We start from the raw sequence: 6,263 nt of genomic DNA, 5'->3' as shown, positions 1-6,263 counted from the left end.
GATGACATACGAATGGCTAAAAGGCAAATGAAAAAATGTTCAACCTCCCTCATAATAAGGGAAATGCCGATAAAAACAACAATGTGGTACCACCTAACCCCAGTCAAAATGTCTAATATTAAAAAAAAAAAATGATAAGTGTTGGCAGGGGTGTGGTGAAAGGGGAACTCTTTTACACTGCTGGTAGGAATGTAGATTGGTCCAACCACTGTGGAGAATAATTTGGAGATTCCTCAAAAATCTACAGATAGATCTGCCATATGATCCAGGGATCCCACTCCTCGGTATCTACCCAAAGGACAGAAGAATTTCTCATTGGAAAAGTGCTTGCGCATCGATGTTTATTGCAGCACTATTCACAATTGCTAAGTCATGGAATCAACCCAAATGTCCCCGTATGGAGGAATGGATGAAAAACTGTGGCACATATACTCTATGGAATACTACTCAGCCATAAAAACCAACAGAACCCTGGCTTTTGACAGAAAGTGGAAGAATATGGAAGATGTACTGCTGAGTGAGGCAAGCCAGGCTATGAAGGAGAGACATTGTATGTCCCCACTTAACATATACCGTATGTCTGCATTCTATGACTGAAGCTGATTGACTAACGGTTGAACAAACACAAGAGATGGGTGTGAATGTCAGACGAGGTGTATGTGGAGGAGTAGGGCCTAACAAAGATATTTGGAGAAGGTATACAGAGGTAGAGCATTGATGGGATGGGGAGGTGTGGTGTTATCTGTTAAAGATATTTTGATTAACGGGTCTGGAGAGAAATGTGCACATATCGAAATGGTCTCATGGTAAGCCAAACAATATGATTGAAAGTATATACAAAAAACAAATAATAAATAATGTGAAAAAAATATAGTTTTCAAATAAGGGTATTAGAACATCTAGACACCCAATGCAAAGGAATAAATAAGTCAGTCTAGATATAGACCTCACATCCTTCACAAATATATCCACTAAAAAATTGTCAAAATGGATCACAAATTTATGTGTAAAACACAAATCCATCATACTTATAGAAGATAACACTGGAGAAAATCTACGTGATCTTAGGTGTACTGAGGACATTTAGATACAACACCAAAGGAACAATCCATGAAAGAAAGAATGGACAACATGAACTGCATGAAATTTAAACATTTCTGCACTTTGAAAAAAAGTCAAGATAATGAAAACACAAACCACACAGTGGAAGAAAAACATTTCAAAAGATTTAGATGTATGAGCTAACCAGTCTTGTTCTGATTAAGGTGGCTGAAGCCAACATGGTCACCTACCCAGTTCAAATTCCACACTTGCTCACTTGAGAAATATGCCAGGCAAATATGGGTGCTTGGCCAAATCCTTAAAGGAGGAGGAGTAGAGGAGAAATGATTGTAGCATAAGTATCGCTGAATATGGAGAGGGTGTTTTCTTGCTTTCCCTCCATCTGCCTCTCTCTCTATCTTTCTCTTTGTCTTTATGGATATGCACTCACTGGAGAGAGAGAAACTGAGAAATCAAACCCCAGGGGAGATGGCCATGCTGCAATACTTTCTCTTCCATTGTCCTCTTGGGATCATGTGCATGCTTGCACATGCACCTGGCATGAGTGTTTTTAAGCTGCTGACTCTGGGTCTCGAACTTCAATCAACTACCTGGGAATTCATCTATGTAATTATTACTCAATTTGTGGTTCCTCTGCCTCTCTTTTTCATTCCAGTGTCTGCATGAGCCTAATAGAAAAGAGAGAGAGAGAGAGAGAGAGAGAGAGAGGTGAGTAAGAACCTCTCTATAATTTCTGGTCCCTGTATCTCACTGCTAATGGAGTTGGGTCCAAAATGGGTGAACTCATGTTAAATTCCAGACCAAGTGGCTTTAAGAAATTAACAGTTGGTGTTTATGTTTGGCAACCTATAATGCAGTCATGAATGAGAAATTGAGGAGAAGGAATTGAGATATCACAGTGGCCTCTTGAAGGCTATTTTCTCCTTTTCTTTTTCATTTTGAGAGGATTTTTGCTATAGGGCACGTGCATTCGCCAGAAAGACAGACAGAGAGAGATAGAAAGCGAGAAATTGCCCCCCAGGGGGTATGGCCACACTGCAATCCATTCTCCTTCATTTCCTCTTGGGATCCTGGGCACGCATGCACACACACCTGGCATGAGTAGAAGGCACTGGGTCTGGGACTCGAACCATGGTCGACTACATGGGAGTCCAGTGACATAACCATTACGCTAACTGCTGGTCTCCTTCACCTTGTCTCTTTATCTTTGTATTCCTCTCTGGTGAATACAAGAACCTTCTGCCAAACTAAAAAATAAAATGTAAGAAAAGAAATATTATCCACAATTTGGAAAAAATTCTTAAAACTCAGTAATAAAAAAAAAATAAATAAATGAATGGGCCCATGGCCATAACTTCACAAAGAAAACATTCAGGTAAGAGATAGCATCTGAACAGATGTTTCACTTCATATGTCACCAGGAAAAGGCAAATTTAAACACTAGTGAGATATTACTACATACCTAAGAAAATGACTTGAATTGAAGATACTGACAGCACCAAGTTCTGGCAAGGATTTGGAATCACAGAAACTTTCATTTATTGTTGAGAATATAAATGACCCACTTGTGGCCCCATGTCCTTGAGGTTTTGACTGCCCATAGGTATTTACTACATGGCTGAGCACTGTTCAAATCTCAGTGTAGGTAGTTTGATAAATATGATGGGTTAATGTGCATGAGAGTTCAAAAGCTGACAGAGTGGAGGGATGGAGGATTAGGAATTACAGTATGACTATGCCACATGGAGGAGTTTGCTCTCCATTCTCTCTTTTTACCTCTCTGCCCATCTGCCTGGTGAGTAAATACACAGTCACACAAGTTATTTCTTTTCTTTTCTTTTTTTTTTTTTAACTGACACAACTACTCTGGAATACAGTTTGGGATTTATTTATTTATTTATTTACAAAACTACAAGGACTCTGTATATGAACTTAAAATGATCCCTCTTGGTTTGTCAACACTATACAGGAGGACTAATTATTATGGGAGTTGTCTCTAGAGCTCCTAAAGAAACAGGTAGAATTAAATACAAAGGATGACTAGGTGGAGCACTTTCTGTGAGCTGGAAAGCTGGGAATTGTAAGGCCTTATATGAGCCTTGAAAGCCTAGTAGGTTCTGAAACTGTGCAGAAGAGTTAATATAAAATGAAGGGGTGGACCAGCAGATGGCAGAATAGTTATGTCGCTGAATTCCATGCAGTTCACCATCATTTGTGTCGCAAAACACATCATTTGTGTCACAAAACAGACCCGATTTAAAACTCATACTAGGTGTGTGCACTTGTGTAACTAAGATCCCAAGGAGAATGGAAGAGAAAATAGAAAAAAAAAGATGAAATATTTGTATATATCTTTCCCTTTCCTGTTTGACTAAGTTGCATCAATATCATGTAGAGGAAGCGGGAACTCCTGCAAGTCTCTTTAAATACAGTGACTGACACTGGTATCTATCTAGAGTGAACTGTAAACAAACTGGAAATATACTGGAGAGATTTTGTGTCCTGAGTGATAGGAAAAAGTCTTGGCAAATTTATGGAAATGTCCTGGCCTAGGGTTGTCAGTGATAGAGGCCAATTGTTACTCTGAGGAGGAACACTCCTTTTTCACAGGATAGGAAAAAGCCAGAAGGAAAAATTAGAGGAGTCTGTTGTGATAAGAATATGGGCTATGGGCAATGGTCTCAAAATCTTAGGACCTTCAGAATGTACCAGGGAGTACTCTGGCCAAACACTATCAATTGTCCCAAGGACATTAACATCCTCATGGGGTGGTTATGATTCTAGGAGTGAAATCAAGTTATAAAACAGTCAAGCTTCTCAATACCTTTGATTATGCTGGGGGATTGGCTGAGTGCTTCTTGGCAATCCTTTGCAGTCTTTACCACCTAATGTTGTTTAAATGGTTCTCATAAATTACATCGGGTCATTTCTAGGAGAGTGTCCCAGAAAAAAAGATAGAGTCCACTTTTCTCACATCTCTATCATGTTGGAAGGTATTTGAGTCATGTCACCAAATATGACACAGGAGTGTTGAGTGATCAGACTCAACACTGGTGAGGATTCTTTTCCAATGCTAATAAAAAATTTGTGATGTGGACACAGAGAAGAGTAAGGTGGAGTTTATTAGGGAAGAAGAAAAACTTCCAATGTAGTGGAAGGGGGTCTGAATGAGTTGCCAAATGGTATATTGAGGTAAGGGGGTTTTAATCTAGCAGTCTGAGCAGTGGGCTGGCTTTTTGCTAAGGAAATGGGCTTTAGATCATGATAGTCTGAGTTATATATTACCCAATTCTTTGTGGAGTCAGTAGAAGGGCATGCTGTACTTTTTCTTATAGTTATTAAATTAAAAAAATTGCCCTTAGCTACAGTTGCTTGGAGGCTCCATGCAACCAGATTTTGGTTATAAAATTGCCACCACTGTGACTCCATCTCAGGAAGAAATCAAGGCCTGACACTACCTGAGATCGAGAATAGTATTGTAGAAAACTGCAATAATGAATGCAGTATAGTGTTGGCAAACAAATCAATGGAGCAGAATAATAAGACAAGGAAAGTATGCCAAACTAAATATACCAACTGATCTGTTACAAAGAGGGAGTCAGTACACTGGAGAAAAGTTAAAGTTTTCAACAATTGGTGCTGGAATATCTACACAGCCGATACATAAAATACCTAAGTAATATTGTAAGATGTGTATAAGATGTATGTAGACATGTCCTTCACAAATATGTTAATTGCAAATTTGTCCAAATGGATCACAGATCTGAAGGTTATAATACAAACCTATCAGACTTCTAGAAAAATAACAGTGAATATTTCTGAAATGTGAAGAAAATTCAAAGGAATTAAAACAGAGACCACATAATGGCAGTAAATATTTTCAAAAGCTATATATGACTAGCTTCTGGATCTGCCTAGGCTATCACAGTGGACACAGGAGGTTCCCAATGGGTAAAGAAAGTTCAGAGAACTTGAGTACAAGAAGCTGGGTGCAAGGTGGACTTGACTAAATGGGATTCAAGAGTTTTCTCTGCAAAGGAGGTGTGGAACTAGGAATCCTTATTGCTTCAGCTTAGGTTCCGAAGTCCAGGCCCAGTACAGTGTTCTTGGCATTGGCTGTAATGAGAGCCATTGTTTTAGCTCCTATAATGCAGAAGGGTTTTAAAATAAAATATTGTATTTTATTATTGCCTCTCTTGAGGAGAGGCAAGGCCTTCAGGAGAAGATCCCTCATGGCTCCTGCAAAATAGTCATTTCTGGGTACAAGAGAAATGAAAATTTTTCTACTGATAATTCAGCCTCCAGCAAACAAGCTAGCATGGTAGAAAGCTTCTCTGGCCTTCTATCTCTGTCTTAGTATCTCTTTCTCTGTCTCTCCCTGCTTCTGTCTTCTCATTTTTTTTTTGTAAATTTTCCTTTCTAAAATTTTTTAAAGGTAGATTTTCTCTTGCTCTCAGCTCCTCCTTTTGTCTTGTTAATAATCCCCTCTGGTCCTCCCACCCAGCCAGGAGAGGCAAGGCCTTCAGGAGAAGATCCCTCATTGCTCCTGTGAAGTAGTCATTTTGCATGGCATGTGTGCCATGTAGTTTTCTATTTTGTGCTTTTTTTTTTTTAAAAAAAAGAAAAACAATAATAACAATTTTTTCTGTTTTTTTTTCCCATCTTTTTTTTCCTGTTTCTTTGTTGTTTCTCTCTCTCTTTTTTATTTTCTTTTTTCTTGTCTATTCACTCTTCCATATCCATTTACTGTGTTTCCAAATAGATCTTAGGGCACTTTAGCTAAACATCCAAATACTATTAGGGTTAACATATTTTTCAATATCTACTGAATCTGCTGCACAAAGCAATCACAACAGAAAAGCAGAGAGATTCCAGATCACTTCTTTCTGCTTGTTCCTGAAAGTTCAGATTGAACTTCAAGAGTTCAATCCATCAGATGAGTAGAATCACTGTAGGACCACAAGAAATATGGGAAAGCAAGAAAATACCTCTCCTCCAAGGGAAAAGAATAACTCCTCTTCATCCACAAGCAGTTCAATGGAAATCATGGAAATGTCTGATAAAGCATTTAGAACACTCATAATGGTGAAGCTAACAGAGATGGAAGAGAAAAGAGACAATGAACTGATGAAGAGAAAGGAGAAAGGAGTTGAGAAGATCCAGGAGGTGAGGAAATTCTTGCAAGATCTAAAAGAGGAATT

The sequence above is a fragment of the Tupaia chinensis genome, unplaced genomic scaffold (assembly GCF_000334495.1).
Source record: "Tupaia chinensis unplaced genomic scaffold, TupChi_1.0 Scaffold147534_1, whole genome shotgun sequence".
In the NCBI taxonomy this organism is placed as follows: Eukaryota; Metazoa; Chordata; class Mammalia; order Scandentia; family Tupaiidae; genus Tupaia; species Tupaia belangeri.
This window is presented reverse-complemented; position numbering follows the sequence as displayed.